This window comes from Microcaecilia unicolor, chromosome 3, assembly GCF_901765095.1.
Source record: "Microcaecilia unicolor chromosome 3, aMicUni1.1, whole genome shotgun sequence".
Lineage (NCBI taxonomy): Eukaryota > Metazoa > Chordata > Amphibia > Gymnophiona > Siphonopidae > Microcaecilia > Microcaecilia unicolor.
The window spans coordinates 328750622-328775578 of record NC_044033.1 but is presented as its reverse complement, the minus strand read 5'-3'; the positions used below and the strand labels follow the sequence as shown (position 1 = coordinate 328775578).

The 24957-nt window shown below is 42.7% G+C and overlaps 1 protein-coding gene across 3 annotated transcripts in view; it reads right to left on the bottom strand.

The window, feature by feature from the left end:
• WTAP (WT1 associated protein) overlaps positions 1 to 24957 on the bottom strand; it is a 220861-nt gene that overhangs the window by 42589 nt on the left and 153315 nt on the right. The gene's annotated exons all lie outside the window — the stretch shown is intronic.

Here is a 24957-nt window from a genome sequence, read left to right as displayed (position 1 = left end):
GATTGGAACCCTTACTAAAAACTGGAGAGGAAAACATACCTGCAACCTCCTAGAAATCAAAGGAAATTTACTTAAGACATTCTCTTGACAAAGGTTTGAAAAACAGATCTTCAAAGCGAAAGTGCTCCTTAGTACGAAGAGAAATGTTAGATGGAAGACCCAGTTATCCCTGTCAAAATCGAAAGCCACAGAATCACAGTCCAGCTCCCACAAGTGCTCAGGCACCGAAAATCAAGACGTAGGGGAGATGTATAACTGGGTGAGTAGATCTCCAGAGTACTCTCACTGAAGACACCCAACAGGGTACCTAAAGAGACAGTTTCCTCCTTGAAGTATTTACGTCTGAAAGAGAGTTGCACAGGTCAGAAATTTAAACCATCCCCAATGGAATCTAACCCATACCTACCAAGATCCATTCCATCCCCACCTACACAAGTCAACGCTATTATTTACTTGCAAGTCCTCTGTTTCCTCCCAACCCCAACAGCCTCCCAGTTTATTGGATGGTATTATTTAACCAATGAGTGTTCCAAGCCTCAGTCTATTGTTCTAGCTGCCTCTCTGGGCATTCCAAGTCTTATTCTGGCAGTTCAACTGCCTCTCTCCTTACGTTCCAAGCTTCATTCTGGTGCTCCAATTGCCTCTCTCAGTACATTCAAAGCCTCATTCTGGCGTCACTAGAGATTTTAACTACACTCTCACAAGAATCCCACAGCAACTTCTTCTATACCTATGGGTTCGACAGGATTCCTGCAATCCTTATTCCCAAGTAGCTCTCTTTTCTGAAAGCAACTTTCTGTAATAATAAAAACCTGTGCCTTATATAGAGTTAACCATGGAGGCTCAAGCTGTGCTAAGAAATATGAACCAAGAGACAACGAGCTCATGTGGAATTTACTTAAGTGTCTAGCTAGGTAGTCCTGAAACATTTTGTCTAAATCCATCTTATAAACCATATGTGGTACCTGTTCAGCAACATTCACTAGAGAGAGGATATCTTCCTGAGTTACTCAGCAGAAATTGGATCTTAAGAAAATAGGAGATGGCATAGTCATAGTGGAGGAGTGGCCTAGTGGTTAGGGTGGTGGACTTTGGTCCTGGGGAACTGAGGAACTGAGTTCGATTCCCGGCATAGGCAGCTCCTTGTGACTCTAGGTAAGTCACTTAACCCTCCATTGCCTGCTGCATTGAGCCTGCCATGAGTGGGAAAGCGCGGGGTACAAATGTAACAACAACAAAAAATATTAAGACATCAGTAGAGTCTGCGTCAACAAAGCCTCCTCTTGTCTGACCTTCTAAAAAGATTTTTTTTTCTTTATATTGATGCCTCTGAAAGTCTCAGCCCCAGGGCTGCCCAATGCACGAGTTTTAATGTTGGAGCTTGATACTCTATATCAAGACATTTTACTCTCACACTGGACCCTGGTTTTTTTGAAAAAGGGAGTAAGCAGAGAATGGCCGTGTCTGGATGCCGATTTGTCTGGCCTCAAAACTCAACCTCAAAGAGGATGTCACCTTTGAAGCTGAAGGTTCAGTACATGAAGACAGCAACTTTTGACACCAATACTGGTGCCATGATAATCTGGAACATGTCCAGGCGCTCCAAGTCCTTACAGTTATATGGCCATAGCAGAACATGCTAGAATTAAGCAATTTTTAATATGTTCAATCCCCAGGAATGAAAACATTTCCTGTGGTATAACAGACATATTCCTATTTATATTACAACTGCCACTTAAACCATATGGCTTTGAAAATGAAATTTTGTTAAACAAAAAAATACCCCCTCAAAGCTATTTCTAAGGGAATCTAACAAAAGAAAACAAGATGAAAGTAAAGAATACTGTGGGAAGAAGAGAAAATGAGGAGGACTTTCATTTCATTTATTTCAGCATGATATACTGCAAGGACAAAAATTGGTTTCTAAGCAGTTAACAGAGAAAAACAAAATAAAGAGGAAAAGAGATGGGGAATAAAGTGAGGCTAGGGAGAGAAAGGAAATTAAACAAAAGACTAGAACGTGGGAAAGGGACTAGGTCAGGATTTAGGAAAGGTCAGAGTAAAGAGATGTGCTTTAAGAGAACACTCACATACGGTACCAACTTGCACATGTACATAAAGCCTTCTAGCTTTTTCTAGCACAGATAGGGCATGTTTTTGCTGCCAGAACTTTTGGACAATAATCATCCACACAAAGGGCTAACATCACCCTGCTTTTCCATGGAGAATAAAGAGGTCTTCTCACATTTTGCCTCTATAGGAAAATTTTTTTTGAATGCACAGGAACTTAAGATTTATAACTAGATTTGGAAGAGGAGATGCCAAAATTTGCATGTTGTAAACTAAACAAAAAACATGGGGGGGGGGGGGGGGGGCAATTGCACATGAGGTTTTCCATGCACTTTATCGTGCAATTCTGCCTTTATACAGAATTGATCTAACCGGCGTTACAAATTATTTTGACTAGTGTATATATATATTTTTAAATTTATTTTTTAGTGTGGAGGCATAAAATATTAAAATGGTCTCATACACTTTAGAAAAACTGTCTTACGTTTGTAAACTTCTGTAAAGAATCCAACATAAATCTTAGCACCTTTGTTGAACCAAACTTTTTTTAGCAGTATTCTAAAAATAAATAAATCATTCAACTTTTTGAATTCCAAAAGACCAGTCTGTTGAAACCATAAGCAAAAGAGCCAGAGTTAATGCACTCAGCCTTAACATGACATCTATGTTCATGTTTTGCAAGATTTAAACTCAATTGCTTTAAGAACCTATTACATTACTTGGATAGTTTGTCATTAATCCCACATATTTTAAATGAAAAACATATGAAAACAAAACATGAAAAAATTACTTGATTTTATGCCTTTCTAGATTAAAGAAAGGATGTCCAACATAGTTTTAAATCAAAACATCTTAGTCCAGGGTTTTCCAAATGAGTCCCAGTGATCTCTCATAGTCAGGTTTTTAGAACATATGGTACAAATATTCACAAGATAAAATCTTTATGCTCTGGAGAATCAGTATATGTAGATTTATCTCATGCATATTCATGGCATATATTCCAAAAACCCGACCAACGTGGTGGTGGGGGGGATCACCAGGACAGGTTTGGGAAGCCCCATCTTTGTCCATCAACACTGCTTACCTGTTGCATAATTGCACAATATTTTGCCAAGCATTTTAAGTAAAGAGCATCACTATGTCAAAATCCTAAACTGTGCTGACCATTAATACTAACAGTAGGCAGATGAAATTAAAGCAGAATTACCACATTTTCCCCTTTCAAAATGATTTAGTCCATGATTTAAATGTAATTTTCCTTTTGTTTCTTTTTAGAACAAAGGAAGTAAATTTATCTGTTTTGCATCTGTAAAGGAAGCTAAGAAACAGCTATGAAAGCAGGAGAGCAAATAAAAGTATCTGCTAGTCAAAGCTCAAGTGGAGGCTGGCCCAATGGGAAGCGTAACAAATGAATGTGAAACTTGTTGATATTAATTTAGTAAAAATAGCTTGTTTATCAAATACATGTACAAGTTATCCAATTATCAAAGGAAAAGTATATGCACACTGTTGCTTTGATCATTATTCAACCCTAATAAATTTATACATGGATGCATACCTTTTAAGAGAAATTTTACTTTTGAAAATGTTTAAGCCCAAACTCCACCCAATTCCATACCCAGGATCTCCTGCTTATTGTCGGTAGAAGTATGTACAAAATGGCTTAATGAAGGTGTAATGTTTTGCGCAGCGTGGCCAACAGTCAGTCCTCTGGACCCCAGCCATAGCAGGTGAGATTGGAGGGAGGGGGGGATTGAGGAGAAAGGGAGAGGTTTTGTCTGCCCAGACATTAATGCACACTATTCACAAATAGCATATAGTAAAACAAAATAGAAAAAAGCTAAACTGAAAACCCTCCACCAAAGAAAATTTCTCATATTCATATCAGACCCAATATAACACGTAGGTATCATGTCTGCAGACTCACTGCCTGACTATAAAAGGATGACAGCTATACCGAATATATCTCAAACACTTAACCTCTACCCATCTGCATTTATGCAGCTGGTCCTCTAAAACCTATATTGAGAAGATTGCCCTTTTTGGATCCTACTCTCAACTCCCATGTGTCTTGCTTATCTCATTTCCTATTGCTCTGTGAAAGGTTAAGAATACATTAACATTGTTGACAGGTTCGGTCAGAGATATCAGAAGAGGACGGCATAATGGAGCATCATGTCACCAACACTGTCACTACAGCTGGAGTGTAACTAAATTCCCATGTGGCCACATCAGAAAGGATCCAACAATGGGTCTTTTCATAAAAACTTACAAAATGACACCAACCAACCATAAGGCCTATACAGTCTGCTCATTGAAACCAACAAACTAGTTTCTACAAACTATCATCGGAAGGGGATTCCTCCTCTGAGCCACAATTTTGGCAAGAACCCCCGCCAAACTGCCTACTGCATCACTGAAAGTTCCTGGATTCAATGTGTACTCTGCATTTCTTATCAGTCTAATCAGCATTTTCAGCCCCTGTTCCTAGTCTAGGCATTCTACCTCTTCCATACCATTAAAAAAAATGGAATGAGAGATCTGGTACCCTAAAGGTTCATGGAAGACCCTCACTGATAAGAAGGCCCAGAAGACCAGGACTGACTGGTGGAGATGACCCACCCTTTGAGCACAGCCTTCCATATGTCTATTTTTGTCAACCACTAAATAAGGGATGTGTGTATCTGCAAATCTTTCATAGCATTCTAAACACCCTATGAAAATATAGTAAAATGTCATGTCACTGTTCCTAAATGCCTGCTCCCTACTTCTCTCCCTCTCTATTCTATCTGCTTGCATGTGCTGTGCCATTATTTTGCTGTTTTTGAGTGTGGTTCTGTTCCATGCAGTGGAAACATACATGTAATTTTTATGTTACCAAATATTTTGGGGTGCCTTGAGACAGCTTTGGCGAAACATGGACCATGTTGGAACCCTATCTACTGCTTCTGTTTTGGCAAGTGCACATGAATTTTTTTCACAATTTTAGTTCGGCACTTTGGGCTATTGGCTGAAGAATTGTGCTATGATTATAAGCCCCAACATAGAAAAAGACTGTTGCGTTTATGATTGTACATATGAGCACATCTTCTAAAAATTACATTGTGTTTTGAATAAGCTTACAGTTTTTGCAACTTTATGGATAAAGGTTGGGAATAGTTTTGTGTGAATAAGATTTTTGTCATGTTATTTGAATTTTCTCGCTTCTGTGCATCCTACCTTTGGCACATGATTCCTAAGATAACACCACCTTGTTGTACATGACTTTCAGCTCACTACTTCATTTTCCTCCCTATTCAACAGCTTCTCCAAGAAGCCAGTGTCCAACACACCAGATATGCAATCAATGCATATATTCATGTATTCCCTGGGATCTGCCATGGAGGCAAAGAGATTTTTGTTTTTACTGGACGTATAGTAGTATATGCTACCTTTATTTCCTGCTTTGAACTGGCGCTGCTTTCTGGTTCATTTGTGAGGCATCCTGAGTAACCGTCCCTTTAATTCTCTTTCAGCTGTGCCTAAACATACTTATGTGCCACCTCTAGGAGCAGCAATAGGAGACAGTAGAAGAGGACTCATCTTACCTAAAAGATTCAGAAATCTAGCACCCTCGTTTCTATATGCACCCCCTTACAATTCAGCACATATTCTTCTTTAATTTGCATTTGATGTCTTTTTAATTTGTGGGGGTTTTTTTGTCATCGCAGTGCATCTGCATGAACGTCTTGCATAATTGTAGCTCGTAACTACTGCAGTAGAAATGCTCTTCTATTTATTTCTATGCAACTAGAAACTATTTTTATTTTAAAGGGAATTTTTACCAGTAACTGCATGCAATAGCCATGGGGACAACATTGGCTCAATCTCTGGCTACTTTATTGTAGATGATTTTAAAGAGGAATTTATTTACCCTGCAATAGCATTTGGGAATAATTTTATTATGACAAAGATTTTTGGACAATACTCTTTACATGGACTAAGTCAAGAGCTGGAGAAATTTGTCCATAAACTGAACTTAGTAATGAAAAATTGTTTCTTACCTGATAATTTTCTTTCCTTTTGTCGCAGCAAATGAATCCAGAGACTTGTGGATTGTGACAGACAGTGCTGAACTGCAGTGTCTTATAGGATGGAAAGCTCCTTGGTCAGTATTTCTCATAACAAAGCAGAAGAAAACAGAATTATAACATTTCTCCTTCCCCACAGGGAAAAGTGCTAAACCACGAACTGCAAACATGTAAACCGATTACAACAGTCCATCTAAAAAATGCAGCAAGTTCCAACAGAGAGAACTTACTGATAGGAACTGGCAGAAAAACAGTGTGGGTTTCTGGATTCATCTGCTGCGACTAAAGGAAAGAACATTATCAGGAAAGAAATAATTTTTCATTCCTTAGCATCAGCAGCAGATGAATCCAGAGATCTGTGGGATATAGCAAAGCAGTCCTGAAACAGGGTGGGAACCTGAAACTCCTGCAGATAGGACCGATACTCCAAAAGATGCATCCGACCGAGCAGACATCTAAATGGTAGTGTCTGGAGAAGATATGCAAGGAAGATCATGTCGCAGGTCTACAAGCCAGGGAAAACAGACAAGCTTCCGCCCAGGAAGTCATGATAGCTTGGGTAAAAGATGCCCGGAATCCAACTGGAAGTGGTTTACCAGCTAGTAAATATGTGGACGTGATAGCCTCCTTGACCCAGCGAGCTAGCATGGTTTTGGAAGCCGCATTACCTTTCTGAGGTCCTGAGCAAAGTACGAACAAATGATCTGAACAAAGCGGGAAGAAACAAAGGTTGAGATGTAAGGCAGAAACCACATTAGGAAGAAAAGATGGGACTGTGCGCCCTGTCACCCCTTCAGGAGAAATCCTGAGTTCCTCGACAGACGAAGTCTGGAGTTCTGAAACCCTGCTTGGAAAGATACCTGGATTTCCGATTAAAACTAGGCTACCCTGGATGATAGCACCTGGTATCTTTAATCAAGGGCGAGCCTGACCCGACCAGAAAGAACATTTAGACATGTCCTCAGGAAGATGCCGAATCTTTGAGTCACCCAGATCTTTCACCAACTTCACTAAATCCTCACCAAACAGCTTGCCCTTAAAAGGGAGCTTAACCAGCCGCTGCTTGAAGCTGCATCTACCACCCAGTGGTGCAACCATAGCAAACGAAAGGCTGTGACCACCAAAGACATCTGCTTGAAGTACGCCCTAGCGGAATACGAGCTGCAGATAGCTGCCTGCAGAGAGAGAGAGAGAACTCGACTCTTGGTGAAACTGAATACCAATCTTGAGGACTGAAGAATAGCTATTTTGGATGAAACATGCAGACTCTCTTAATAGGAGAGTCACAAATCAGCCAATCGCGAGGTATGGATGAACCTGCAATCCATCCTTGCGAAGGAAGGCTGCCACTACTACCATGACCTTGAAAAAATGTCCTTGGTGATGTGGAAAGGCTGAATGACATGGTCATAAATGATAATGCTCTCCAAGGATTGCAAATCACAAATCTTCTATGGGAAGGTGAAATAGGAATATAAAAGCACACCCCCATTGAGATCCAGGGAGATAAACAATTACAGATGGCAATGTTCCCATTGTGAAATGTTGAACCTTTAACACTCTTGACCCTTCTGAAGTCCAAACTCAAGTAGGAAGCTCCCTTCTTTGAAATTACAAAGTAAATGGAATAATTTCCCGTTTTCCAATTGCAACTGGGTACAGTCTTGACTGTACCTAAATGAAGAAGCATTTGCAAGATGGCTTGAACTGCTTGGTTTTGAGCTGGAGCTTGCAAGGAGAGTCCAAGAAAAAATCTGCAGTGGAATAGAACTCCAGTTTGTAACCCTGCTTTAGTATTTCCAAGACAAATTGGTCTGAGGTAATTTTGGCCGACTCCTCATGGAATCTGGAGAGGAGTCTTGCTATTATGAAACCCAAGGAGTGAACCGAGACCCCATCATTGGGAAATGCAGAAGGCATTGGTAGACCTGGAGTTTGAAGCAGAGTTCTTTCTGGCAGCATGAAAGATGGCTTGTTTCAGTTGAAGTGGGAACCCTGAAAGTTAGATTTGCCTGGCCTGTAGCACTTGGCCTCACAAAACCCAAGATGACACTGGGAGGATTTAAAATACCCTTTAGACTTGTCCTCTGGCAAACTCAGAGACTTGGAGACCCCTAGGTCTTTATACAACTTCTCTAGATCTTCTCCAAACAAAAGGTTTACCTCTAAAAGGTAGCTTGCTAAATGTGACTTAGCTGTCCAATGCCTAAGCCAGAGCTACCTTCTTGCCAGGAGGGTCAAGAATGGCTGGTGTGGCTGTGCATTAGAACTGGCTGTTCACTGGAGCTAACTAGTGTGGCTGAGAGCCAGAGCTAGATGATGCAGCAGAATATGTCTGTTTGTACCATTGTGCACTATTGATGGCAAGGTGCAGTGGGACTTGAACCAGCAACTTCTAGATCTCCATGCTCACACTCAGCTGGATGTTTCATCCATTAAGCTATTCCTCTACATTAAAGAAGCTTTGTAATAATCTCTAGCTGACCAATACAGTGAAGAGTGGAGGAGTGGCCTAGTGGTTAGGGTGGTGGACTTTGGTCCTGAGGAACTGAGTTTGATTCCCGTCACAGGCAGTTCCTTGTGACTCTGGGCAAGTCACTTAACCCTCCATTGCCTGCCGCATTGAGCCTGCCATGAGTGGGAAAGCACGGGGTACAAATGTAACAAAAAAAAAAAAATAAAAAATAAGAGGTGCAACAGAAGCATTTAGAGACACTACAGCATACAGCTAGTGATGCCATTGATTCAGTGGTGGCTAGAGTTGGTATGCAACAGTTTTAGTCAGTGTCAGAAGGCAGAGCTGGTGTGGACAACCAACACAGCTAACCTTTAGCACTGTGGTGCAGTGCTAGCTGTCCCAGCCATGCAATGAACTGCTTGTTAAGGCAAGCAATATGGGAGAGTAAAATATGCCCCAATTTATATGGAGCCGAGTTCCACAGCTTCTAATATGATGCACAAACCAGCATTGAATCTGTGACCTTCAAGTTGAAAGTCTATCACCTTCCAGAATAAAATTATTTTCTCTGAGGCCATGTTATCTCTCTTGGTCTCCATAGCAGTGCTACCATGGTGCCATTTTCTAGAGACAACATGGCCTCAGACAAAATAATATTTCTCACAGAAACATGCAGCCAATAGCACTAAACTTCTTTGTAAGATGCTAAAAAAGGAATACCTATACTGCCAATATAAATAGAGTTCTGGTAACCAAAAGGAAGTTCCATGAAAGAAATGACGGAAACTTTAAGGGTGGTGTTTTCTTTTTTTTTAGTAACTGCCCTCTGTGAAAAAACTGAGGGGACTCTAGCTCTCTAAATGAAAGGGATATAAGAGTATGAAGACACTAATTAGGCCCTTTCAAAGGCCTAACACACATGGTGCACTGTCCTGATGCTGTTCATTGGCTCCCACACTAGAAACATTTAACCAACTCTGGAACTATAAGTAAAATCTTAGCTCAGACGTGGACATGGAGTAAAGACGTGCCATAGCCACTGCCACTCGAAAGGCAATGTCTGGGGTGACACACTGTCTTCCTGCATGGCCTCATGCACTGGAAAAAGATTGAAGAAGCATTCTAGTGCTCGTCATTTTAAGATTAGCAGATGCAGGTATAGCAGGATCAGAAGAAGAAATATTAAGAACCTGGAGAGCCTTAAACTCCTCTTTATGAAACATCCAAACTGTAGGAGGAATCAGAGTCCTCTGTAAATATCTCCCCCTCCTCCAATTCCTCATGCCTCTGTTCAGAGACTGCCCAGAAATGACTCCCACCGAATGAGAGGGAAACAGGGGAGCAATAGACCCTACTTCTGAGCTGAAGTGCAAACATCTTCTCTTTGGGGCAGGGTCCATCAGTGGAGACCGAGGCAGTGAACAAGCCAGAAATCTCCAAAGGCTGAGCTAAAAAGGAATTGTCAGTTCCCCTACCAGACTTCTGAAACATATAGGCATTATGAAGCAGCAGAATGAACTCGGGAGGGGGAGGGGGAGAGGAGGGAAGAGAGGTCAGAAGACCCAGCACCGGAAAAACCCCCATAGCGTCTGACATGTGTGTAAGGACCTCCGAAGGCGTGCCGGGTAAAGGAGCAACCAGAAGCGTTGCTCCTGAATCAGCTGCCGGATCACTTTCGGCCCCATGGGGATAATGAGCCCGCATCTCTCCCACATGGGAAACCGAGGGCCCCCCCCCCTTCCAGAGCACAGCCTGCACAGCCACCTGGACACTGCCCCAGTACTGCTCTCTGCTTCCCATAGTGGGACCAGCTTTTAACATTGGCAGCAATTGCAAAGAAAAAAGTAAAATCAAAACTGACCCAAAGGTGAAAAAAATGTAAAGATACACTCACCCTGGATAGCCAACCGTCAAGTGTCCTGCCTGTGCTGCTGGAAGCACACTCACTTCTTCTCTATCACTAAGCCCTTTACACTGGCCCAAACCAGTATCTCTCCTGCAGCCAAGGCTGTAGGCTTTAAAGAACTATGCCTCAATTTTTTTTTCTTCCATGAGGAAGGGTTAGAGAGAAGGATGGGGGAGAAACCTGGGGTGACCAGGTGTACCCCCTAAAGCTGACACCGCTCAGCTGTGCAACCCAAAGCTCTACTGAACTGAGAGACCCAGAACAGAAGCCACCATTAGATGAGACAAGGAGCTTGTGAGAGACCACCCATCCACCTGTGAAATAGAGAATACTGACCAAGGAGCATTCCATCCTATAAGACACTGCAGTTCAGCGCACTCTGTCTCCACCTGCTGATAAGATGGTCACAACCCACAAGTTTCTGGATTCATCTGCTGCTGACGCCAAGGCATTTAATTTCACTATGACTTTATCAGTCAATTGTTTTGGACATTTGCATTATGAAACAAGGAATTTGGACTGTAAAAGAGTGGGCAGAAACAATTACTTATGATTTGAAATTTATTATCCATATAAACTAAAGGCAAGTTTACTGATCAGCCAATTTTTGCTGCATCACCGTTTATATTACAATTCAAACACAAGATTTGAAGTGGTGCTTTTTACAAGCATATCCTATGTCTATACTTAAGCATATGAATAAACTAAATATATTCATTAAGACTTTTTGATTAATGTATTTAGTTATTCAAAGTTATCAAATCACAAGAGGATTGAAAAATTTCAAGAGGAGCTCGAGACTGGGAGATTGCGCATCCAAATGGTACATGACATTTAATGTGAGCAAGTATAAAGTAACGCACATAGGAAGAGGAATCCAAATTATAGCTAGAAGATGCCAAGGTTCCACATTAGGGAATCACCACCCAGGAAAAAGATTTACTGTAGGTGTCATCTGATGATACAATGAAATCCTCTGCTCAGTGTGCAGCCACAGCTAAGCAGCAAATAGGATGGTAGGAATTATTAGAAAAAGGAATGGAGAACAAACCTGAGATTATTGTATTGCCCTTGTATCACTCCATGGTGCAACAGCATCTCAAATATTTTGTGCAATTCTGGTCACTGCATCTCAAAAAAGATATAGCAAAATCAGAAAAGATAGAGAGAAGCACAATGAAAATGATAAAGGGGATGGGATGACTTGGAGTGGAGGAGTAGCCTAGTGGTTAGTGCAGCGGACTCTGATCCTGGGGAACTGGGTTCGATTCCCACTGCAGATCCTTGTGACTCTGGGCAAGTCACTTAACCCTCCATTGCACCAGGTACGAATAAGTACCAGTATATATACTATGTAAACCGCTTTGAATGTAGTTACAAAAACCACAGAAAGGCGGGATATCAAGTCCCAATCCCTTTCCCTGTGAGGAAAAGCTGAAGAAGCTAGGGCTCTTCATCCTGGAGAAGAGACGGATAAGGGGAGATAGGATAGAGGTCTATAAATTCCTGATTGGACTGGAATAAGTAGATGTGAATTGCTTGTACGCTCTTTACAAAATACAGTAAATCACTGGGGCGCAGGGGGGGGGGGCAGAAACACATGTTAATTTAAAATAAATCAGAGAAAATATGGTTATTCACTCACTGTGTAAACTCTGGAATTAGTTGCCAGAGAATGTGGTAAAAGCAGCTAGCTTAGCTGGGTTAAAAAAAAAAAAAAGGTTTTGTCAAGTTCCTAAAATAAAAGTCCATAAAATATTAAGATGGATAACATACGCCGCACAATAGATCTTATATACACAACACAGAAAAAAACACGGCCCGCAGTGCTACTCGGTCTGGATGCGGAAAAGGCGTTTGACCGGGTGCACTGGGGATATTTAGATAAGGTTTTGCATAGAGTGGGAATTGGACAGTATTTTAGAGCCTGGATCCAGGCCTTATACTCTTTGCCGAGGGCTTGTGTGAGAGTAAACGGGGGGAATTCAGTGACATTTGCGTTGGGGCACGGAACCAGACAGGGGTGTCCGTTGTCTCCATTATTGTTCGCTCTGGCGATGGAATTCCTGGCAGCAACTATTCGTGAGAATAATGATATTACTGGAGTGCAGGTTAGAGGGCAGGAGTATAAAATTGCACTCTTCGCAGATGATGTGCTGCTGTCATTAACAAATCCACTGGTTTCTTTGCCTAACTTAATGAAAGAATTAGGGGAATACGCATGGGTCTCGGGCTACAAATTGAACGCTAGCATATCTATGGGCTTAGCTGTGGGAGTTCCACGGGGATTGATGGAGACACTGAAGACGTCTTTTGCACTTAAATGGGAGAGTCGTGCATTATGTTACCTAGGAGTTAAGATTACGAGTGACCTATCAGAGCTTTTTGAAGCTAATTATCCAGCTCTGAAGAGGGAGGTGCAGAAAGACGTAGACAAATGGGCAACTATGGGATTGTCTTGGTTCGGGAGGATCGCGGCGATTAAGATGAATATTTTGCCCCGTCTTTTATATTTATTCCAGGTTCTTCCATTACGAGTACCCCGAACCTTTTTATCAGGTTTCCAGGATAAGTTGATCCACTTTATCTGGAACCAGAAAAGACCAAGGTTATCACGAGCTCTTCTATATAAAAGTAAAAGGTTAGGAGGGTTGGGAGTGCCGAACTTGTTCTGGTACTATTGTGCGGCACAGACCAGAGCGGCGGTGGACTGGTTTAGGAAAGACAGTTATAAATTGTGGATTGATATTGGACAGGATTTAGTGGGATCACGGAAATTAGCCCATTTAATGTGGCTTCCTAACAAATATAGGGGCAGAGTTGATATGTTCCCGCCCACAGTACAAGCTACGTTCTACTATTGGGATCTTATGTTTTCAGAACATCAACCGGTATCTGGCTTAGCTCCCATAGCAGATAAACCAATGTTCGAGCCAGGTATAGGAAATAATACCTTCAGGAGATGGGCAGACTCTGGGCTGGACATGTTAGGTCAGATGCATGTAGAGGAGAAAATAGTGCCTTTTGTACAGCTGGTGGATGATTTTGGGATCAGGGATAAGGACTATTATGCCTACACACAGGTACAGCACTTTTTGACAGGCCAGGCCTACAGAGGAAGCCTGAAGCGGGAGATGCATCCATTGGAGGAAATATGCGTAGACTCTTAAGATTGAGAGAGGACTGATATCCTTCCTGTATGCACACTTGGTGGCCAATGCCAAACCATATGTGCAACACAGGAGGATGTGGGAGCAAGAATTACATTTCACTTTACCGGAGGCGGACTGGGTGACACTGGAGAAAAGGATTTTGAAATCAGCTCGAGCAGTGAGTATGCAAGAGAATGCTATTAAAGTATTTTATAGATGGTATCTGACGCCGGTAAGGCTGCACCACATGTTTGCTACAGTGCCAAAGGAATGTTGGAGGAATTGCGGGGGAGAGGGGACTATGGGGCACATTTGGTGGTCTTGCCCTAAAGCAAAGGCTCATTGGAAGGGGGTACAAGCCCGTATTCAGAAGTGGGTTGGCAAGTCTGTGAGGTGGCATCCTCTAATTTTCTTACTTGGGAAGCGACCAATAGGCCTTACGTCAGATCAGTGGCTTCTGTTGAGAGGATCCCTGCATGCAGCTCGTTTGAACTTAGCACAACACTGGAAGTCACCATCGGTACCTTCAATGGTGAGGTGGAACACCAAAGTGCGATACATATGTGAAATGGAGAGACTGACTGCCCAGAGAGCTAAAACTTTGCCTGCATGGGAAAGGGTGTGGGAACCCTTTCTAAAAAATTGTTCCGATTAATTGGTTTGAGTACAGAGCATTCGGAAAGGTGGGGGGGGGGGGGGGGGGGGGGGAGGGGAAGGGGGAGTAGAATAGGGGAAGTTATAAGTATTAAAATTAAAAAACTTGAAGTAGAATTGGTGTTTATTTTAACATTGTTAACGAATGGATGGTATTACTGTTACACACTCATGGAAAGCTTGCGTGGCAGTGTGCCATTGTATATTGTTGAGCATAGAGTGGTTATTGTATTGATTTTGCAATGTTCAATAAAGACTTCTATAAAATTATAAAAAAATATTATTAAGATGGACTTGGGGAAATCCACTGCTTATTCCTTGGATAAGCAGCATGAAATCTGTTTTACTTTTTTGTGATCTTGCCAGGTACGTACGACCTATATTGGCCACTGTTGGAAACTGGATACTATACTTGATTGGCTGATTGGTCTGTTCCAGTACGGTGATGCTTATGTACTTATGTCCTATAGTTGTGTTAACAGAAGAGATCCCATTAATAGATTAATGTGTTTTACCTTACACTTCAGAGATCAATCAAGTAGTTAAAAGTTTACACAAGTTCTGGCATATTTTTTCAATTTTGAAGTATTTTTCAGGGAACTCCTTTGATGGTGTTTCAATGCAGAAAGAATGCTGGAAAGATGTTAATAATGAAGGTGAAATCGGAGAGAATTACATCACAATTTTGAGCATAAAGCATGTGGCCTACTGGTGTGACTCCACCGTAGCAGGATCTCGGTGGAAATCTCCAAGCACTGATTATGAAGAGCTAGACATAATAGCAACTGTGATTCCTTGTATGCGGTTTATATAACAATTTGTCCTTGTCACAGAGTATGAGTTAGGAGAACCAAATATTCTATATGGCTATGATTAAATGAACACAAAAATCAGATTAAGACTGGACTTTTATCTGCACCTTTGGTGTCTCACTGTGGAAAGATACAAATCAAACTTTGACTGACATACAATGGAGTGTAACTGGATGAACACAGTGGAGACTGGGATAATCAGCTTAATTACAGAAAAAAATTTGGAATTTATACCTTACAAACTATTCCACCTAGAAGTTTGAATGAATAGATAATTTGACAGAGTGATTTTGACTGTTTTTTTTTTTTGTTATATTTGTACCCCGCGCTTTCCCACTCATGGCAGGCTCAATGCGGCTTACATGGAGCAATGGAGGGTTAAGTGACTTGCCCAGAGTCACAAGGAGCTGCCTGTGCCTGAAGTGGGAATCGAACTCAGTTCCTCAGTTCCCCAGGACCAAAGTCCACCACCCTAACCACTAGGTCACTCCTCCACTGATTAAATCAAGTGATCAGTGATCATACATGCTGATACCACTTTTGTTTTAATTGAAGAGAACTGAGCAAGGGAAAAATGGAGTACAGTGAAGCTGTGGATAATGTATTTCTAAAACTACTGGTGGACTTTTCTGAAAGAGCCAGAGACTTGAAACACAAATTCATGTCAGAATCTTTTTTCAGATTTTTTTCTACATTTTGCTTTTCTATTTATTCCTGTGTATTGGTGCTGCAACTAAGGTCTCTGGAATATTGGACCTAAGCTTATATTGGAGAGTGATACAGCTCATGATTACCTGGTCTAACCAGAATAAAACTCTGGAAGCTTTTCTGCACCTTATTCGCCAATTCTACGCCCACAGAATTAGGTACGGTACATCCAGCCCCTTGCCCTAAATTTTTCATCACACAGAAAAGAACGAAAGTTACTTGGGCAAAAGATGCTGGCTGAACTTTATCCAGCTCTGAGTAGGTATAAACATAACATCAGAGTACAGATCCCAGGCAGATAAATAAAAGCTTTTATGGCAGTTCTCTAAAGGGGCACGTACAAGGAGGCATCCTGATGTAGCGCAGGGAGTGTCTATTCTATAATGGCATCTGGACACCCAGAAATGTAGGTGCACCCATGTAAACCAGTATTCTATAAATTGTGCACTTAAGTGGGATATATGCCCAGGTTCCAGCCATGCTCTGCCCACTAACATGCTCCTCTTGTAATTCCACGCTATTATTATTACGTTTGTACCCCACGCTTTCCCACATAATGCAGGCTCAATGTGGCTTACATAGTAGTTTGAAATACAAAGTTAATAGAATTTTAATAAAACAGTAGTAAAACAATGTAAAGTTGGGCTTAGTAGTGTATGATAAGTTGAGCTAGATAAAATATGATTAGGATAAAAAAGGGTAGACAGGATAGGTTAGTGTAATTTGGGAGAAAGGGTAAGGAGGGTAAGGAAAGATAAAACTAAGGAGAGATGGAAAGAGAAGGATGGGAGGTTGGTATTTAAGTATGCCATTTACAGCTAGGACTGACTGGGCCCTAGGCAGAAAAATTGACATGGGCCCCCCCCCCCCCATAATGCCATTGCCAAAAGGTAGTAGGGCTTGAGGGGAGAACAGGGAGAATGCACAATTCCCAAAGCTGATATATTATTATTAATAAATTCCGAAAAATATACTTTTATTTTCTACCTTGTTGGAACATTGCTTTGGTCCTTGTGTCTTTCTTCTGCTTTTTTCTTAAATTTCTCAATGGTATTCAGTCCTTTTGACATTTCTTCTCTACATCCACCATCTTTTTTTGTGCACCTCTATCCGTCCTGTCTAGCGTTCTGTCCCTGATCCTGTGCTTTCTCCTCAGCTAGCATCTCGTGTCCCTGTCTCTCCCCATAACAAAAAAAACTGTCTTACCTAATAATTTTCCTTCCTTTAGTCACAGCAGATGAATCCAGATACTTGTGAGTTATGATGGAATGACCATCTATCAGCAGATGGAGATACAGCGTGCTGAACTGAGCTGTCATAGGACGGAATGCTCCCTGGCCAGTCAGTATTTTCATGACAAAACAGAAGGAACAGATTATAACAGTCATCCTTCCCCACAGGAAAAGGCAGTAAATCAAGAACTGCAATATGGAACCAATTACAAGAGTCCATCAAAAAACGTAAAAATGCAACAAGATCCAACAAAGAGAATTGATCCCCCCACGGATAACCCCGAGACTCTGAAATATGCAACCGAATGAGCGGCAACCTCCAAAGGTCAGAGACTAGAGAATTGACCAACGGAACCCATTGGTCCATCCAAAAACAGTAGGAGTACATGGAGTGGACCGAGAAGGCAGGAACTCGATGAATAAAGAAGGCCTGAGTACCAACACCGGTGTATGAGAAAAAACAGCGGAACCCAATCAAATGAATACCAGATGTCCAAAGCCCTGCTTGGCAGACACCTGGAACCCAGGGCAAACTAGGGCACCCTGGAAGATAACCCCTGGCATGGCAAAACAAAGGTGAGCTGAACCTCACCAAAGAGAACACGAAAGCCTGTCCTCAGGAAGATGCAGAGTCGAGTCACCCAGAGCTTCCAAAACAGTGCGAAGTGTGCATCAAAATGCAGATTGCCCCACCAAGGGAACTGGATCTGCCGCAAGGGGAAGTTGTGTCCTCTGCCCTGAAGAACAACTATAGCGAATGCCAAACTACAAATGCAAAGACATTTGCTTGGCTGATGCCCAAATTCAAAGAAGGAAACCGACAAATATGACAGCCCTGTCTCCACAGTCGGCAAAGCTGGAGGAGGCTTACCGTCAGACCATCAAGCGGCATCCTAAAACTGAGCACCTAGCGAAGACATGCCTGAGCAGAGTATGAGCAGTAGAGAGGCACCTGCAGATAGACAGCACTTCAGAATCGTGGGAGTACAACCAAGCTGAATCCATTAGTGAGGTTCAGCTTGGCATGAAGGACCAAAGCAAGAAAAGAACAACTGAGAAGGGACCACTGCAGCAGTTTGAGGCGGAATCTGGTCCCAGGAGAAATGTCTAATATAGAGACCATAGCACCCAGAACTGGAACAAAGTCTCAGATCCCATGACCTGTCAGAGAAAGGAGAGCCCACTGGGGTGTGAACTCTCCTGACGCATAACAGGAACATATGTTTTCTCAAATTCCATGTCAAATATCACTCCCAGAAAATTCAAGTTGTGTGTTGGAAATAAGTGACCCTTGGGAAAGTGAACACCAGACTTAAGGACGGAAAAGGAGCTTGCTACAATGAAATATGCCAACCCTGTAGCAAGGAAGAGTCGCAAGCATCTTGGAACAGGGTATGGTTGTACCTGCAATCCATTCCAGCAAAGGAAAACTGCCACGACCTTGAAAAATGTCCATGCTGACTTGGAAAGTCAGACATGCAAGGACGGAAAAGAGCATGCTCTCCAAAGAGAGCAAAATCCAGCATACCCCTTGGAGAGGAAAAAAAGAACCTTAAAGTATGCATCCGGAGACCCAGGGAGGTTAACAGCCATCCCTGTCATACCGAAACCAGGACAGACTGCAAAGTTCCCATTGGGAAATGTTGAACTTTGAACACTCCGTGGACTCTTAGAAGTCCAAACCCAAAGGACAAAACTCCCTTCTGGGCTCCCCAAAGAAATTAAAGAACCTTCTAAAAACTCCAGTGGGAGAGGTAGCCTGGAATTGTGCCACTAAATGGGTTTCTGCTAGGTACTGGCGACCTGGATAGGCCACTGCTGAATGGAGACTGGGATAGATGGACCAGCAGACCAAACCAGGTGGCTATTCTTATGTTTGCCTTTACCTAACAGCAGGAACCGCATGCCATTTGGCCTGGAGCTTACGTGGAGATTCCAAGAAAAATCTGCAAAGAAAGGGAGAACTCCAGTTCAAAATCTGTTTAGGACGTCCAAGGTGCCCTGGTGCAAGGAAAACTGTGAGCCAGACCTCATGGAACCTGGAGAGGTGTCCTGCAAGAACGAAACCCGAGGAACAATCCAAAGTTCTATTATTGGGAGGTGCGGAAGGCTTCCATACAGCCAAAAAGGTGGGAGGCCTTCACTACAAGGGAACCCTGCCAGCCAGATTCAGCAATCAGGAAGCAGTTGGCCTCCTGAACCCTAAGGTGACTCCGAGAGAAAGGCAAAGAAATCAGAGGCCTACCCCTGGCACTTTCTGAGACCTGGGGGACTCCAGGTCTGTGACAAATTGCACTAAAACATCCCCAATTAGGTCACCTCGAAAAGGTAGCTTGCCAACCCTGACAGAAAGGTCACAGCAAGTGTCCAATGCCGAAACCAGAGCAAACTTCCTTCTCAGAGAGTGAAGAAGTGGCTGGGGTGGCTGTGCCCTCGAACTGGCTGACAAGGCTGCGGATTGGAGCTACCAGCATGTCTGATAGCCAGAGCCACATGCAATAGAAAAAGGGCTGAAAGCACCATGGGGCCCCCAAGATGGCAATCTGGAGGGGGACTAGATGGCACAACGTCAAGAGCCCCACAGCCACTCTCAGTAGGTTGCTTACCCAGTAAGCAACCCCATTACAAGAAGCCGAGAGGAAACACCGCTAGCTGGCCCTGCAATAGAAAAGAGCAACCTAAGCCAGCAAATATCCTCTGACGGACTACCAGAGGGAGACCGTGGCAACTGGAACTGGCACGCCAAACAATCTTGGGCCAGTGATAGTGTGCGACTCCACAGAGCACAGCTACAGGAGCACACCAACATGGTGAACGTGAAGTAGGGAATCTAAGCGTAACCTGTCCCGTATGGAAGAGAAAGGAAAGGTTGTCCCATGTGCCCTAGAGCAGAACACCAGAAGAGCTAATAGGATTCTCAAATCAGCCTAGTGCAGAGGACCTGTAGGTGGGAAACCAGCCACCCCCTAGAATTACTGTTGGGCCTCCCCAAACCCTGGAACCCAGGAAGCAAAGAGGAGCCCACTCTCACCTAGCGATCATGGATAGGAGAGGCATGAAAACCACATATTAGCTGCATCCAAGCTAGACAGAAAACTGCACCCAGAAATCCGGAGATGCTAGCACAAAGCTTGCCCCCAGAACAAACCCCGTGCCCAAGTACCTACCCAAAAAGAGTGAGCAAGGGACAGAAAACAGCGAGCGTGAATCACCAAGTCACTGCCCAATGACATGGTGCGGTGCTTGCCACTGCAGTACACAGGGAAGACGGAATTGGCCACAAAAACCTCAAGAAAGCCCTCTGAAAGGGAAAAGGCAAAGGAGAATCCTGGCCACCCTGGACCACTGCAACAGCACCAGCACGCCCACACAACGGGAGAGGGAGAACGGACGCTCTATGCTGGCTCCTGCACAAAATTCCCACACGTCCCTTAACCTGGAATATAGGTGGCAGATTACTCCGAATACAGGAAGGCAGACAGCAAAAGCAGACCCCTGGGCAAAACTCCTCAGAGGCATAGGGCTGGTTTTCTACTTTTTTTTTTTTTTTTGCAGCAGGGTGGAATCTCCACTAGAACTGAGAAAGGCAGAGAAGAAACATGCCAACTACACAGCCCAGGTTGAAAGAAGAGGAGTGGAGAACCACCATGGGACCAACAGCCAGCCTGTTCAGCTGGGACCCCCAGTTCCTGCCCCTTAAGCCAGGAACCACCTGAGGAATGACCAAGAGGTTTGTCTCAAAGTATGCATGGAGAGAGCAGAAAACCAGACTGCCCTGAATACAAAAAGCCAATGCGCTACCCTACCGGGCAGAAGACCCCTAACAGAGGATAAGTAGCTTGTCGGGAAACACGTAAACTCCGTGGCTGACCCGCACCATAGCAACAGGAACTGACTCTGATCCAGCCATCCAAAGAAATGAGCCATGACCAGAGCACACGCAAAACAGAGCTGCCAGCTCAACTGTCCCAGGGCAGACTGCACCGAGACAGACATTGCGCCCAAACTGGAAACACAGAAAAAGGTTCCTCTGCAAAATGGCCACGGCAGGCTGCAGAGGAACAGAAACTCATAGGGCGCTGAAGCACCTTGCATTCCTGCTCAGTAAAAACAGCACACATCCCACCAAGAGACTGAAAACAAGTGCCTTAGGACTGGGAGAAACCATCTCTGCCCTGACGCTGCCCATAGCGCAAGCATCTCAGCCCAGCTCCTGTTGCTGTTGAAGAACCAAAAGCAAAACCACAAAGCCCACTGATAGCAATAGCAACTGAAGGAATACTCACCTCAGAGTGGACAATGAAGGAGCCAGCCAATGCTGTAGAAAATAGCCTGCTGCCTGAAGCAGCATTCACACCCTCTCCAAGAAAGCCACTGTCTCACCAAAAGGCTAGTAAGATGCTAGTTTCCCACTGCTTTTTTTTTTTTTTAAATACTGCTATGAGGGAGAATGGAGGGAAACGGCTAGAGAGGGGGGGAAGGGATGGGGTGAGACCTGGGGTGACCAGGTGTACCCCCTAAAGTTGGCAACATACAGCCAAGACTTCACCCCCAGGCTGAATTGAACTAGGAAACCCAGAACAGGAGCTACCATCAGATGAGACAAGGAACTTGTGAGAATCCATCCATCCGCCTGCTGGAGATGGAGAATACTGACTGGCCAGGGAGCATTCCGTCCTATAAGACAGCTCAGTTCAGCGCTCTCTTATCTCCACCTGCTGGTAGAGGGTCACAACTCACAAGTCTCTGGATTCATCTGTTGCTGATGCTAAAGAACCAGCTTCTCTCCTCTCTTCCATCCTTTTGCACCCACCCTCTGTGGTCTGGCATCTCTCTCAATTCCACCCCCCCCCCCCATCTGTTCCCCTCCCCTTTGGTCCAGATCTCTTTTTATATATATATTCCCTCTGCGCCCATTCCTCTGTCCAGCGGCACTCTCCCCTTCCTCCCATGCAGGCCAAACCTTTCTCCAAACACCCCCCCCCCCACCATGTCCTGCAGCAGAGGAAAGATTCCACTGGACTGAGAGCAGCTTTCAGCCCTGCTCTTCTGTGTCCTGCTGCCATGTTGTGTAGGAGAAGCAGCTGCGGGTAGACAGATCCAGACAAGCATGGAGGTGTTGGGAAGTTGGAGATATTTCAGACCTGGACATGAGGGGGTTGGAAGGGGGGTATAATTTCAGGTGGCCACCACCACTGAGCAGCCTTGGGCATTTTGCTGGGCTTGCTCAAAGGTAGCTACACCACTAGCTACTTACATGCACCCCTACAGAATAGTGCTTAGGGCACTTGCACACTAAGTGGCCTCTTTGCTGAATTTAGATGTGCAAGGTTCACATAATTGCAGGCACGCAATTACAGAATGGCCTTTTTTGTACCTAGGTGGGAAATATATGCAAAGTCCAACAATGTAAAAAAAAAAAAAAAAAAAAAAAAAAAAGAGATGAACTCCAACTCCTGCCTGCTCTGAACACCTATTTACAAGGGCTCAAATAAATTTTTAAGAACTTGAAAAGCAGCCAAAGAGGACAATTTTCAATGGCAATAAATATTCAGGACAATCTGATATTTGGCTCCTATTCACCTCTTAAAGGTCAAAACCACTAGGGCTGAACTGATCCTCCTAATGAATATAACGTCTTGAAGTTATGGGACAGTACTTGGTTTGCAAGTCGTGTATGCTGCTGCAGCATTCTTTCAGAAATTTAGAAGAAAGGCTGATTATTATTATTATTAGCATTTGTATAGCGCTACCAGACGCACGATCTGTTCATTCACCCAACATGACATAAAAGAAATTAAGAATGAACTGAAGGTTGAAAGGTGTCATTAAAATTTTAGAAATCTAGGGTGAAAAAAAGAAATTTGAGCAAAAACAGGTTAGAACTGAGGGTAATTGTGAAGGAGGGGAGGGATAAAAATGTAAAAAATAAAATGTTTAAATAAGAAAGTAAAACCAGGACTACAATAAGAGGGGAATGAGAAAAGGTAAATTTGCAACTTATTTTAAAAAGTAGTAATACTGCTTTATATACAATTGCTTTCTCCTCTAAAACCATGGTTTTCTCTTTGGTTAGCTCTGAACATGGTCATCACAACAACAAAAAAGTTAATTTACAACAGTACAGTTTTAAGTATTCACATATGTGAATAAAATAGGCACTTCTGTGTGGAAAGCAGTAAAAATGAAACAACCCCCCCCCCCCCCCCCCCCCCCCCCAAACATCCTAACTCTACCCCCGGTACTGTAAAAACTGTTTTCATGGACAACATTTTATGAAGTTAAGAAGGGCCATGTTTACTAAGCTGCGCTGTAGGTGCGTACACTTTTTTTAGCGCATGCGCTAATGATAGAGACACCCATTATATTCCTATGGGCATCTCTAGCATTAGCACACGCTAAAAAGTGTGCACACCTACAGCATGGCTTAGTAAAACAGGGCCCTAAATGAAATTACCTTTAAAAATATTAATTGAACAGAAATAAATTGGAATACTTCATTAATAACTAGGGTCATATTCATTGTGGATTATTTGTACTAGTAACAAGTGGAATAAAATATTTAATGAACAGGACCCTAACATTTTAACTATAATGAAAGAAAGAGAACACTGAGGGCCCTGTTTACTATGGTGCACTAGCATTTTTAGTGCATGCACAAAATTAGCACATGCTGTGTAGGCGCCCATAGGAATATTGTGGGCGTCTACACAGTTAGCCCACGCGACAAGTGTTGACGCCTAGTAAACAGGGCCATAATAATTTTATAATGATCTAACAATCTTTTTAAAAACGTTAAAAAAGAAACCCTCCAAACAGAACAAGTAGGGCACATATGAAGAAAAGTGCTTTTTTCTTAAGTGAATGTTAAACATGCATTAAAGTCATGTGAATAGGTTCAAAAATAAATGAAAATTCTCCATGCCCTCTGCAAAGAAAACAAGCAAATAACAGTGGTTGAGCAAAAAAAAAATTGGCTTAATCAGGAAATAAATAAAAAAAGGTTTTCAGGCATTAGCGAGTACCTTTAACAAAAAAGTAAAAATTTACTGATGGGGCAATCATCTTCCCTTTCATACCAGTACAGTATCTATGCTCTGAACAAGCATAACCATTTGATGACTTTCTCCTGTATACTGTACAACAGTAGAAATATATCCCATATTATTCTGCCAAAACGTTTAGAGCATGATAGCCAAAAGCCATCAAGATCTGTCAAGATCCTTTTGGTTTCATTATCTGCCAAAAGGATGCATGCACCAAAAGAAAAAAAAATAGTTGCACTTTTCATTAAAAAAAAAAAGATGCTTGTGCTTATATATACCTACCTAAACCTTCAAGTACCATTTCACAGCACAGCATTCCTTAAACTGCAGTTACAACTATTTCAGGGTGAAATTGGTAATAGGAACTGAAGTACATAACAGGCATACAACAGAACACCAAGAACCAACAATAACAATCACAATGACTTTCATAGGCCTGTTAAATGAAACTTGAAATAGGTTTCTAATAACATGCAGTGTATATGTAGATATATATCTTGGACAAAACCAAAGTGAAAAGCTTGTAAAATCTAGCTTCATTCATCTGCTTGTGTGAAAAAAAATTGCTCCAAACAGAAAAATAATCACACTATTGCACATATTCCTAATTTTGTTTTTGAAGTCCACAAAATACCAGCTAAACAAAGAGGAGATTGTTGTTTCAACCACCTCAACGTTTGGTTGAAAATGATTATTGCAGAGCCCACTGCTATCTGGTTACTGGAATACATATACTGTCTATGTTTAGATACTACTGTAGCACTCTCTCATGGCTACCAAAAGCTGATCATAGCAATAAACCCTTTAATTCAAAAATCACCTGATAAAAAAGTTTTGAATCAGCAGTTC